At 38.1% G+C, this 13,893-nt stretch overlaps 1 long non-coding RNA gene across 1 annotated transcript in view; it reads right to left on the reverse strand.

The window, feature by feature from the left end:
* The window catches only part of LOC122227751, a 64,245-nt gene that overhangs the window by 27,300 nt on the left and 23,052 nt on the right, over positions 1 to 13,893 (reverse strand). The window contains exon 2 of the long non-coding RNA XR_006206211.1: positions 11,543 to 11,826. This is a non-coding gene — a long non-coding RNA (uncharacterized LOC122227751). The remainder of the gene's footprint in view (positions 1 to 11,542; positions 11,827 to 13,893) is intronic.

Genomic DNA, 13,893 nt, shown 5'->3' on the forward strand with positions numbered 1-13,893 from the left:
TGCATCCCCAACATTGGTTTCTTGGCCAGACAAAATAGTAAACCAAAATAGACTTCAACATTACATCCTGAGGGAACTGGTGGAAGTTGGTGCCACCCTTAAAGACCTAAAAGACTTAAGGTCGGGGTGGAGGGTCCCCTACCATATCTCTATTTAATTTGCAAGTCTGGTCCCTGCAAAAGCAGATAGATCCCAGAGGATCAAACAGTAGACTACCACAAACTGAACCAAGCAATCTCAATTGTAGTTACTGTGCCAGATATGTATCTTTGCTAAAGCACATTAGCACAGCCTCAGGTACAAGGTATGCAGCCACTGATCTGGCTTATGCATTCTTTCCATCTCTGTCAGGAACGGTTCTGGGGCACGTGGGTGGCTCAGTTCGTTAAGCACCTAACTTCAGCTCAGGTTGTGATCTCACAGTTCATGGGTTCAAGTCCCGCCATCCAGCTCTGTGCTGACAGGCAGAGCTTGGAGCCTGTTCCGGATTCTGTGTCTCCCTTTCTCTCTGCCCCTTCCCTGCTTGTGCTTTTTCTCTCTCTGTCTCTCAAAAATAAATAAATGTTAAAAAAGAAAGAAAGAAAGAAAGAAAGAAAGAAAGAAAGAAAGAAAGAAAGAAAGAGAAAGGAAGAAAAAGAAAGAGTTCTCACAACAATGAACATTCACAGTCGTGCCCCAGGGCTGTGCTAACTCTCTCACCCTAATCATAAAGTGATCTAAAGGGACCCAGATCACCTGGGCACAGCTGCAAAACATCACATTTGGTCCACCATACCAGTGATAAGTAAATAGGACTGGATGTTGACAATCAGCAGTGTGTTGGAAGCTTTAGTAATAAACAAAACCTTCAGGTGAGTAAAGATAAGAAAGGCAAAATGCCCAGAAGGCGTATTTGAAGGCCTGAAAAGCATAATCCACTCTTGCACTATTGTTCTGACCCCTATGCCAGGAAACATGAAAGGTTGCCAGCTTTGAGGGCATCCCAGAGCTGCAAAAGGCTGTGCCGCAGATCTAGGTCATGGTACAAGCAGTCTTACCACTGAGGCCAGAGGACACAACAGACCTTGTGGGTTTACAGGTATCTGGGAGTGAGGGAGATGCTCTGTGGAGTCTATGAGAAACTCCAGTATGAGGATCCTAGGATTCTGAAGCAAAGCCACCCTATCAGGAGTGAAAAATCAGACATCTTTCCAAAAAACAAACAAAACAAACAAACAATAACAATAGCAACAACAACAACAACAAAAAACAGCTCTTAGCATAAAAACAGCTCTTAGCATGCTACGGGGCCTTGGTAGAAATGGAATGCCTGACCATAGGGCAATGGTAACCTTGCTGTCAGGACTGCCCACCATGAACTGGCCCTTGTCCAGCTGCAACAGTGGGAGCTGTGGTTCATCCCACTTTCTTCTTCAAAGTATCCACCCATGAAGAGAGGCCCACCAAAACCCTGAAAATGCTATCTCTAGAACTTACACAAGGCAAATAGACCTGAGTGGCACAAGGATTGGACTTCAGCTTGGGTTCACTGACTAATCAAAGAAGGTATAAAGTCCCATCCCCTTTGTTCACAGCCATTTGAGATCCAGAACTCCTGTAGGGTCAGCTGCAGTCTGTTTTCGACATCAGAGCTTTCATTTTCCCTCTTCCCCTCCTGCATTCTTCACTCTCCTACAGGTGTTAACCCAAGAATACTCCCCAGTAAACTTTCTGCATGCTGATCTCAGAATTTTCTTTCCAGGGAATCTGACTTTAAACAGTTATAATCAGAGTGGCAATCTTTCCTTGATATACTCCCTTAACAAGAAAATCTTTTTTATAATATGGGATTAAAGGAGAGTTTTGAATATCAAATCTCACATAGCTACCCTTAATGGTCAATCCACAGTTCAAGAATTTAACCTAATTGTCTTTTAAAAACTAAAGTTACAATTAAAAAGTACCTATACTTCATGTTTTTGTAGCTCTTTATTCAGCCATTTCATTATTTTATAAACATATTTCCCCACTCTATGGAATCAACATCATGGCTACATTTTCATACCTTTCTTCCTTCATAAAAATATAAAAACCAATGCCTTTTATTTCATTTATCCCTTAAGTCTTTCTACTGAGAAATAATTACAAATTCCCAAAACTTCAGTTGCCAATGTTACCAATCCACTAGAGCCTAATGGTGAAAGTAGACATTAAACAAATGACATAAATGATCATTTAGGCAATGATTGTGATAACTGAGCTAAAAAAACCAAAACAAAACAAGACAAAAAGCCAAGGTGGTATATGCACACACAACAGAAGGCCCTAACATAGCCTGAGGTACCTGGGTTTCCTTGAGGCTAAGATATCTAAGTCTATCCAAAGAATGGATGAGCTTAGCAAGATGGGAGAGGGGGAAAAAAAGATGTACGGCACAGACAAGAGAATAAGATATAATAGAATTTCAAGATGGATGGAGGAGATGAATATCTTCCTTGGTGTTTCTTTCTTAGCCCTTCACAGTATGTTCAAAATACTAAGCACTTAGGTTTCAGGGGCCTGATAAAGCCAGTAAAAGAGTATTCTTTGGTCTTTGGCCCCATGTGCAAAATGATATGAGTCACCATTTCCAGTTGAAACACAGGAGATGTCCCCATCTTCTTGGGTTTTTACAATATCACTGCCACAGACCAATTTGACCATGTCACATTTTTGCAACCACAAGTTCTAATTGCTTAATAGAAGAGCCTATCGTCTATAATCTAGTAGTTTAAATGCCAAGGAACAAAGAACATACATTATACAGATGTGGAGATGTTCCACCACTTTTGCCTCTCTGCATAAAAGCCAAATTCCATCCCAACCCCACTACATTTCTTAAGGACAAGACTCACATAAAAGTCAGGTCTTACCCATCTCTGTATCCCCAGCACTTAGCACAAAACCTGATACACAGTAGATGCTACATTTAATGAATCAATTAAATCAAAGTTTTAATAAGTCATTTCTATTAAATCATACATTAAAATAATATCTGACTGAACATGGCAGGAATATTTTATCAACTCCAAAATTTAAAGAATCTTTAAACCATTTTTAAACAGCTGAGCTTAATTTACAATAAAAAAAAAACCTTCCATATAATAATTTGTGGTTAACTATTGCCTTTGTGTATAAGTAGTAACAGATACAAGAAATAGACAATGCTTCTTCCTAAAATCAAGCTCTTGAAATGAATCCAAGCAAGAATAATCCATCCTGTTGATTCCTCAGCAGAGATTTCGATAAAGAACTCCTGGGAAGCATTCAGGAACTCATATAATTTCAGCACCAAGTTATGTTAGCAGAGGCCTAGAATACCTGGATGATATTTCAACTCCTCACTAGCCTGTCTGTCACTCCACTGTCTGATGATAGGTGCATGTCTTCTGAAAGTGCCACCACACCTTTAAACCAGCTCTTTCTCATTTTTGTTAAAGTATGAAAACAACTGCTACATGATTTCAATCATTGTCCTGTCATCACATTCTCAACAAGTTATTGGGGGGCCCAAGTGGCATTTTGTACTACCATATACATTTCAGCAATGTGTAATTCTCCTTTTTAGTGGCTGCATAATATAAAAAAGGCATCACAGAAGATATCACTATGACATTATGATAAAAGGAGTTTTTATTTTAAGAGAAAAGAGAGAAATCACAGCAAATGTGGTACAAACCTTCTTGAGAACAAAACAAAAAGTAATTATGACAATGAAAGCATGGTGTATTGAAGATGACCTCATGCAGGACAATTCCACAGAGAAAATAAAAATCCTACATCAAATATTAACTCTAAATGTGTGTGTCCTTCAAGTTAACTATTAACTAGTGATCTAGTAAGCGAGCAATGTCAAGTTAGTGCTCTCATGCTCTTGATGATAGACTGTGAAAAAAATCTTAAAACTCACATGATGTTTTAGACCATAATTCCATGAATGTGTACTAGCATTAAAATCATGGATGGAAAAAATGCAAGCATAGAAGTTACCATGGATGCCTGTGCCCTACTTAACAAAACAACTAATAAACAATATTTCTCTCACTCAACTATATAATTATATTTAGTAATATGTGTAATATGTATAATATATTGCACATATGTATGAAATATTCACATACTGATTTAATAACAAATGCACAACTTGAAAACATTAGAAATTGATTTAAGGTGTTCTGTTTTAAAGCTTTAATATAACATACTTTCAAGATTGGGGAACTTACTGTCACACAGGAACACTTATTGAAACACACATTTTTAACACCAGGCCAGAGCAGACAGCTTCGATTAGGAAACCTAGAGGATATTTCATTTGATTGCACCAAAAGATGAAAAGGCAAGAAAGAAAAAGGATGAAACAATTTCAGATGCTTTCAATGCATTTATCAAATCAGAATGAACTGCTTTTGACTGTGGGTGTAATAAGTCAGAAGGTATTCACTAAACCAAAAGGCAAGAACTTCTGTTCCACTGTGACTAATTCAACTTAATGAAATTATTAAAAAAAAAAACTATACATATGAGATATAAGAAGAAAAGGGAAGATGATAGAAAAGCAAGCAGCAGCTAGTATATTTCATGAGAAGACAATGGCCACAATTTTGAACCGATTAATGTTAGAATTTCTGCCTGACCTTGAATTTGACAAAACTCAACATAAAGGCCAAGCTTATAAAAGGACTTCAATTATAAGAGGTTATCTAAAAAGTGCTTAAACCGGTTTTCAAGATGAAATACTAACTGAAGTTTGTATTTATTTCGTAAACAACCATGTTAACCTTGCTATTTGCACTGCCAATGACATCTTCCCAAGACTATAGAATCCCTACACTATAAATCTTTATAGATAAGCAGCTCATTCCTTGTTTGTCAAAGTGTGGTAGGAAGTTGTACCAAGAAAATAATATAGAAATGAATCAAATGCAATACTGTATATTACAAAAACAAAAAATATTATAGCACATGCCATGTGCTTCGTAATACTTCTTTATTCCCTAGAAACAAAATTGACATCACAGTAACCAACACTTATACCTCCAAGAATGGTCTTAAGAGCTAATAAAAAAAAGAGCTAATAAAAGATTATAGTATTAATAATCCTTGGCATATGTTTATTGCTTTATGGTTTGCAAACCCCTTTGGCCAGTGTTCTATGAGTTGATTTTTACAATGGCCCTGTGAGACAGGTGACTTAGAGAGGTGACTTGATTTGTCCAAGGTCATATGGCTAGTAAGAGGCAATCTTAGAATTCAAACACAGTCTAGTTTTCTCCAGGACAATTGAACTATATCTCTGAAGTTATTATGTCTCTTCAGGGATAGGAGATATGCAAAAAGAGAATATTGCAATGTCAACACTCATAAGATTTTATTTGATCTATTATAAAGAAACACAAGGCCACAATTCTTTTAGCATTTAATATTTCTTCAAATTATCTTCTACAGATTTAAGGTTTCAATTGAGTAATATTGCATAGAATTCCTTCTACAGTAGGAGCCTTCTTATCAAATGTAATCAGGGCCAGTATTAAGTTGTTAATTGAAAGAAATCAGTGAAAGTATGAAATCATTAAAAGATAATAAATACTTTGAATATTTTATTTTGTTAAAACATATAAATGTTTTATATGTTTTATATAAAACATGATATAAAATATTTACTCACCCATTTATTAAAATGTAGAACCAAAGACTTTTGTTTGAGAATGGGCCCAGTGATTGCCATCCTAAATGTCTGTCTTATAACAACCCCATCTATAATTTATCATACACAATTTTCAGTTTCAATTTATTCAATTTGAAGCAAGAACTTAATTAGTTGAGGAGAAACTAGATTTGCCTGGCCTCAAAGTATCTCACCTAAGACAGATATTAGCTAGAAAGAGAAAGATAGAAACTTTATAGAAACCCAGAAGACACCACCTTAACCAAGTGATGACATCACCAGCAATAATATATCAACATCATGAACCACTTGATAAGATGCACCGAGTGGCAGAACATCACTTTTGTGGTATTTTTGCCCAAAATGCATAACCTCATTCCATCTTTTTTTTTTTTTAATGCTTATTTATTTTTGTGTGAGAGAGAAAGCGCAAGAACAAGCGGGGGAGGTGCAGAGAGAGAGGGGGACAGAGGATCTAAAGCAGCTTCGTGCTGACAGCAGAGAGCCCGATGTGGGGCTCCACCTTGCGAATCAGGAGATCATGACTTGAGCCAAAGTAGGACCTTAACCAAATGAGCCACCCAGGTGCCCCTAACCTCATTCCATCTTGAGGACTACATGTGACAAACCCAAATTGAGGGACATTCTATGAAATAACTGATCAGTTCTCTAAAAGTATCATGGTTATGAAAAACAAAGAAAGATTGTGGAACAGTTACAGATTGGAGAAGATTAAAGAGAAATATCAGCTAAACGCAATGTGGGATCCTGGATTGCATGCTGGAACAGAAAAAGGAAATTAGTGGAAAAACTGATGAAACTCAAAGTCTGTAGTTTAGTTTATAGTGTTGTGCCAACGTTAACTTCCTGCTTTTGTAGATTGTACTATGGTTATATAAGATTAACATATTAGAGGAAACTAGTAAAGGGTATACAGGAACACTTTGTGCCATTTTTATAAATTTGTAAGTCCAAAATTAGCTCAAAATAAAAAGTTGAAAACAACCAACACACAAAAACATAGGCAAAGCAATCTGATGGTGTACCAGTAAGAAGGCAGCCCCCAATAGAAAAAAAACAAGCTGAGTAGGAAAAGAAAAGGAAACAGCCAGCAGTAAACATCAGGAAAAGAGGTTCTAACACAGAAATTGATCAAAGAAATGCAACTTAAAACAAGGAAATATTTTTGTCTTCATATTGGCACATTAGTTTTATGCATAAAATTCAGTGTTCTATGTGTAACTGGTCAGTATGTGAAGGTATGGCAAGAAAGGCATTCATAACACTACAGGTGAGAATGTAAACTGGTAAAAACTTTTTGAGAGAAAATTTTAAAATTTACATGTGTAGATCTTAAAGGCCAGCATTTCCATTTCTTAAGAATTTATTTTGAAGAAATAAATGTCAAGAATACAAAAGATGTTCATTGTAGTGTTATTTATAATCATGAGAATTTTTAAACAACCTAAATGTTCATCATTAGGAAAAGGTTAAATTATTATAATGTACCATATAATAGAATATTATGCAATAAACTGTAAGCACCTAGATTTATAGTCTAGAATTATTACATGAAATATGGTTATAAAAGAACGTTTATTGCAATTACTAATTATAGTACAATTTACACTATAAAACATTTATAGTATATATGAATACACAGAAAATGTGAGCATACATACACACACACACACACAAACACACACACACTTGGTTTCTTTTTATTTTTCTTTTGTAATTGTATATCTTATGTTTTCTATAATCAACATATATTACTTTTGCAATAATTTTGTTTTTATTTCATGGCCCACCCAACCTTCATTTACTTTTTAAGGATCTCAGTTTGTGTGAGGAGGGCCATTATCTCCATTTGGGGAAGGGACCGAAAACTATCTATGGGATGTGTCTGCACTTTCAGGAACTGTCACTAGGTGTTATAGTGTTTCTCTAGCAGATATTCAAGACTTTTTTTTTTTTTTTTTAAGATTGTGTGTGTGTGTGTGTGTGTGTGTGTGTGTGTGTGTGTGTGTGTGTTTTAAAGCAATCTCTACACCCAACCTGGGGCTCGAACCTACAACCCCAAGGTCAAGAGTTGCATGCTCAACCAACCAAGCCAGCTGGGCACCCCCAAGACATTTTAATTTAAGGTTGCTATACATACTTCGTGCTGTCACCCCAGAGACAATAACCCAGTATCATATTTTTTCTTTCATTTAAAATTCTTTTACCTTCTCCCAAATTACAATTAATTTAATAGTCAATTAAATTGCCTTACAGTAGGCACTCAAGAATTTATTGTTGGGAAAATAAGACATAATTAAAAATAGAAAGGACAGATACATCAAAAATTGAACAGTGTCTTCACATCATTTTGTCATCTTCTAAACAAAGTTGAAGTGGTTTCATGGGGGCTTCAATATGATACTCTGCATTGTGAATCTAAGGAGAGGATCAGCATTTCCCAAATGTATTTCTATTCCTTTTTTTATAAAGCATCTTTGAAGGAATGACATTCCAAGGAATACAATTTGGGAAATCCTGTCCTCAACACTTGTCTGTCTTGTTTAATGTAATCACCCTAGTGTCAACCCAGCTGAAGTTTCAATCTTCCTCACTCCTTTTTGTGGACTTCATCTTGGCTGCATTCATATCCCCCACAGCTATCAACTCCCATATTGGCATTGGCTGTTATGTCACCAGCCAGGTGCTGAAATCTGTCAAATACAAACTCTCTGTACTTAAAGCACTTCTCTCTGTCACTAGGGTCCTCGCAGGTACTGATTAAGTAGATCCTTTTCCTATTCATATCTGATTTCCAGTCTAAACTGTACTCAATTTAAAGGCAAAAGCATGCCTACACCTCAGCTTCCAGTTCATGTGAGATAATAAAATCTCATTTCTCTAGAATGCCTGTGAAATAGAGCTAAGTAAGTTGATTTACCACTGATCAAGATACACTTTGAAAATGTCCTCATTATCTAAAAAGAAGAAAAAGTCAACAGGAAAATAAGCATCCTGTATTATACCTAGTAGTGATAGTCTTATCACTACTAGTAATGGTTTGCAGAAGCAATAATTATTGCCTAACTACCTGTTTGCCTCTTCCACTAGACTGTGAGCTTGCTGGAAATAGGAAATATGGGTAACTCATCTCAGTTATGCCAACAACCTGCATGGCATCTAGAACACGGTAGGCCTTATTAGATATTTGAAGAATGAATACATTAATAAATGAGTAAATGAGTGCATAAAGTGATATGTTTGTTAATAAATGTTAGAAGGAAGCTTAGTTTTAATAATACCAACATTAAAAATCGGTATAAATACATGCTAACACTAAAATGGCTTTCTCATTCATTTATTCACTCATTCATTCATTCATTCAAAAAATGTTTGTTAGGTTCATACTGTATTTCAGACACTGTGCTAAGGATACAAAGATGAATAATAAATAATTCTGCCCTCAAGAAGTACACAGTGTAGTGGACAAAAATAACGTACATTTATCAAATGCTTTTTCAAATACTTCATGTTTAATATTCATAATAATCCAATGAGATTATTATCTTCCCTATCTGCATTTTAAATCTTTTCAAAGTCATATGTAGGTACAAAAGAATCCTTATAAAAATGTGTAAGGTGGGGCGCCTGGGTGGCTCAGTCGGTTAAGCGTCCGACTGCAGCTCAGGTCACAGTCTCGCGGTCCGCGAGTTCGAGCCCCAGGTCAGGCTCTGGGCTGATGGCTCAGAGCCTGGAGCCTGCTTCCCATTCTGTGTCTCCCTCTCTCTCTGCCCCTCCCCCGTTCATGCTCTGTCTCTCTCTGTCTCAAAAATAAATAAACGTTAAAAAAATTTTTAAAAAAATGTGTAAGGCAAAAGAAATAATGATATACAAAGCTTCTTTGTAGACACCACCCAATTTAAGAACAAGAATGTTTAGGTCTTCTATGTCCCCTTTCATTTCCCCTAAGAGGAAATGCAATCCTAAATTTTCTCTTCATCTTTGCCTTACTTTTATTTATACTTAACCATATTTATATTATTAATAAATATATTACGTGGTTTTGCATGGTTTTGTGCTTTACTCAAGTGGAAACACATTGGAAACTTACTATTTCTGCTCAACTTTATACATTTTGCCTTGTATGTATAAGTCTTAACCCATGTAGATTTGATTTTTTTTATATGTGGTATGAGATAGGGTTCCAATTTCATCTTTTCACATTAGATAACCAATTGTTCCAGTGCCATGTATTGAAAAGTATATATTTTTCTAATCAATTTTCAGTGTCATTTCAGTCATAAATAAAATTTCCATTTTTGTGTTGGTCTGTTTCTGGGCTCTTTTCGCTATTTCATTGGTCGACCTATGTAGCTTTGCACCTAATCCCAGACCATCTGAAGAAATAGAATTTTATAATAAATTTTTAATTTCTGATAAGGAAGTTCTTCCACCCTGTACTTCTTTAGGAATGTCTTGTTTATTTAAATCATTTGCTTTTGCATATAAATTTAAAATTCAGTTTGTCCTATCTCCTTTTACATGTAATTCAACTGAACCTCAAAGTAGCTCACAGTGAATTGTGGTGAAGCCAAAGTTTGAACCAACTCCAGGGTGCCTTCCATGTAATATCCAACATTTCAGAGAACTCTTAAATATCCCTATCAAAAAATAAACTCATAAAGCTACTTCAGATTGTATCGTGCAACTAACTCGTCAGAAGACCCATCAAAATGCAGTATTCTTTAACATAACCATGGTTCCATGGGACCCTTCTGAGGTTTTTTTAATGGATAGTATGGCAAGACTGCTAGATATTTATCAAACGTCCATTAATTCTCCCATTGTTCCTTACTGACAGAATATTTATTTTATTGGACAACGAGGGCAAAGTGCCCAGCTAATAAAAACTAAATTTCCCAGATTCCATTGCAGATATTGTATACGTGGACAGAGGTATCCATATGTCAAGGTTCTGGACAAGGAGATATAAGTAGGTGTTTGAAGGCAGGAAAGAAAAAAAAACATAAAAAAGGAAGGTACAGACTCAGCTGGAATGCCTTTTTTGCCGTTTGTGCTCTTTTTAATTTCTCCCTCATTCATCTTCAAGCGCAGGCATGATGGCAGGTGCCACAGCAGCCACTTGCATTTGACCACAAAGGAAACACTATGAGGAACCGCAAGAATCTTAGAAACTTGATATCCTTGGGCTTCTGTACCATCCCTACCTTCCTCCAGATCTTTTGTTTTATGAAAGAAAAATAAACTATTGTCTGACTTAAGCCACTATTGTTTGGGGTTTCTACTATACATAGCCAAATGTAATTCCTACTTGATGAAAGAGTAATCAGATTGTACATTTACTCAAAACTATATCTGCTTAAAGTTATCTCTTCCGTAGTATACAGTACAGAGCTTTCAGGCTGATCTGCCCATTAAGTCAAAGCTCTTTTCCAGAACACAAAGGAGGCACCACCTACAGGCTCTCCTGCTCAGTGTTCATGCTCAGATGGGTACCACCTACTGAAGCAAGAACATATGCCCCATGTAAACTTCCACTGTTATTCCCTTTCAATTTCTCGTATGCTGGGGTTTGACATGTATAACTTTTTTAGTAAGCACATATCAACACTTCAAGTACTTTTCCAAAAATCTGTAGACTCTTAGAGGTAGCCAGGATGGTAGAATGCATTTAGTGTAACCTCCCTTGCCATGCATGGAAGCAAGATATCTGTTACTCTACAGACACTGACCATCTGGCAAGGCATCATGCTAAAGGATGTAAGGGACTCAGATGTTAAGATACAGCTTCTGTTCTGAAAGACTTTGTAATAACTGTAATAAAGAAAACAGACTTACTTGTTGATTCAGCCCTCTGGGGTTAGAACTCAAATACTTGGGATAAGAGCTTGAGTGCCAGAGGGATCCAACATGGCGGAGAAGTAGGGGGATATGAAGGTCCCTCCTCTTGCAAACACAGCAGTGTTGAGGCCAAAGGAACTTTGAACTCCAAGAGTCCAGGCAGCAAAGTGACAGAGACGCCTCCAGGGACCCACTGGGACAAACTGGTGGGCCATAGGTTCATGACTGAGAACTGGAGAGAGAAAACCGGCAGTGGAGGAATGGAGAGGAGGGATCCCCTTCTGCAGAGAGACAAAAGGAAGAGAAAGAGAGGCTGGAGGAGCGTAGGACTGTATCTGGACAAGAGGAAAACTACCAACCAGGACAGAGAAAGATCCAATCTCTAACTGTGGGGCTTTCTCCCGGCTGGGGCCGGCTGCCCTGTTTGCGCACCTGGGGAGGAGGGGAGCCAGTCCCAGGCTCAGTAACTAGTTCAGAGGCACAGTTTGCAGTGGGAGAAAGTAATCCTCTCCCTGGAGTACTGGGGGATAAAGTTATATATCCGTTCAAAGGGCAAAGGCTGCCTGCGCCCGCCAGCCAGAGACCATATATCCGCAGTGTGGAGCGGCACTTCCCGGAACCGCGCGCACAGAGAGGGACCCTTTAAGACACAGGGGTTTAAGTTCCAGCTGAGCGCCAGGGAGGTGCGGGAGTCAGCTGAGTAAGACAAACCGCGCGTGCGCCGCACAGTGAGGCGGCGCAGAGCTGCTCTTGCCCGGAATCGCCCGGAATGGGACTTTTTAAGACATCTTGGTTTTAAATCCTAGCCAAGTGCCAAGGAGGTGTGGGCGTAGGCGGAGCGGGACAAACCACCTCATTAGCACCTGCAGCACAGGGAGGACTACCTGAACCGAGTGGTTTGGAACACCTGGAACGTGGAGGAAAGACTGGGGTGTTGCCATTTTTCTCCCCATCACAAACAAGGTGGGCCTTCAGGGAAGGGGCAGTGGGGCCCACAGTGAAGGTGGGACCCGCGTACACCAAGCCACACCCCTCTGTGCCTGGTAACTGCCTGTCTACACGAGCGGGATTGATGCTGACAAACCAGCCAGCCCCTCCTCCCGATCAGCGCTGTTGCATTGCCTCATTTAATTCTCGGGCAATTCTTATTATAAATGTATATATTCTTCCTTTTCTCCTTCTTATCTCTTCCCTCCTCTAGTCTGGTTATTCTGGTTGTTGGTTTGTTTAAGCAGACATATTTAATCTATTCTCTTTATACATGTTCTACACCTCGTTTATTTTCCTTTCTCTCTCTCTGGACTAAGCCATATAGTCTCGTTCTCTGGTCAATTTTCCTTTCTTTTCTTTTTCCCCACTCCTGTCATTTTTCTCTTTGTATGGGACAAGGACTATTCCATCAGCACCACCTCCACCCTGTTGTTTACTTGTAGCTGGTGTTCTGATTTTTTTGTTTTTGGATTTTTGTGTGTGTGCTTGTTTTTGTTTTTTGTTTGTTTTCCTTTCCAGAATTACTTCAACAAGCAAATCAAAGCACACCTGGTGGAGGGTTCAAAACATCACTATGAGTAGGGAGATAAAGTAACCAAAGTCACAACAACAGAGAGCAGGTAACACACTCCAAAAAAACACCTCCTGAAGGGCCAGGCCCGGGACAGTGTATGACCCCTCTTTAATATAGTAGTGCTCACAGGTGCAGGACACATAATAAGCTTTTAAAACACATAAGGGGGGGCGCCTGGGTGGCTCAGTCGGTTAAGCGCCGGACTTCGGCTCAGGTCACGATCTCACGGTCTGTGAGTTCGAGCCCCGGGTCGGGCTCTGGGCTGATGGCTCAGAGCCTGGAGCCTGCTTCCAATTCTGTGTCTCCCTCTCTCTCTGCCCCTCCCCTGTCCATGCTCTGTCTCTCTCTGTCTCAAAAATAAAGAAACGTTAAAAAAAAAATTAAAAAAAAAAAAAACACGTAAGGGACAGAAAACTAGCCAAAATGATGAAATGGAAGAATTCTCCTCAAAAGAAAGTCCAGGAAGAAATGACAGCTAAAGAATTGCTCAAATCAGATATAAACAATATATCTGATCAAGAATTTAAAGTAATAGTCATAAGATTAATTGCGGGGCTTGAAAAAAGCATAGAAGACAGCAGGAAGCTGTTGCTGCAGAGATTTGCTGCAGAGATCAAGGAACTAAAAAATAATCATGACAAATTAAGAAATGCTGTAAATGAGGTACAAAATAAACTAGATGTGGTGACAGTGAGGATTGAAGAGGCAGAGGGGAGAATAAGTGAAATAGAAGATAAAATTGTGGAAAAAGATGAAGCTGAGCAAAAGAAAGATTTAAAAAAAT

The sequence above is a fragment of the Panthera leo genome, chromosome C1 (genome assembly GCF_018350215.1).
Source record: "Panthera leo isolate Ple1 chromosome C1, P.leo_Ple1_pat1.1, whole genome shotgun sequence".
Taxonomy (NCBI): Eukaryota; Metazoa; Chordata; class Mammalia; order Carnivora; family Felidae; genus Panthera; species Panthera leo.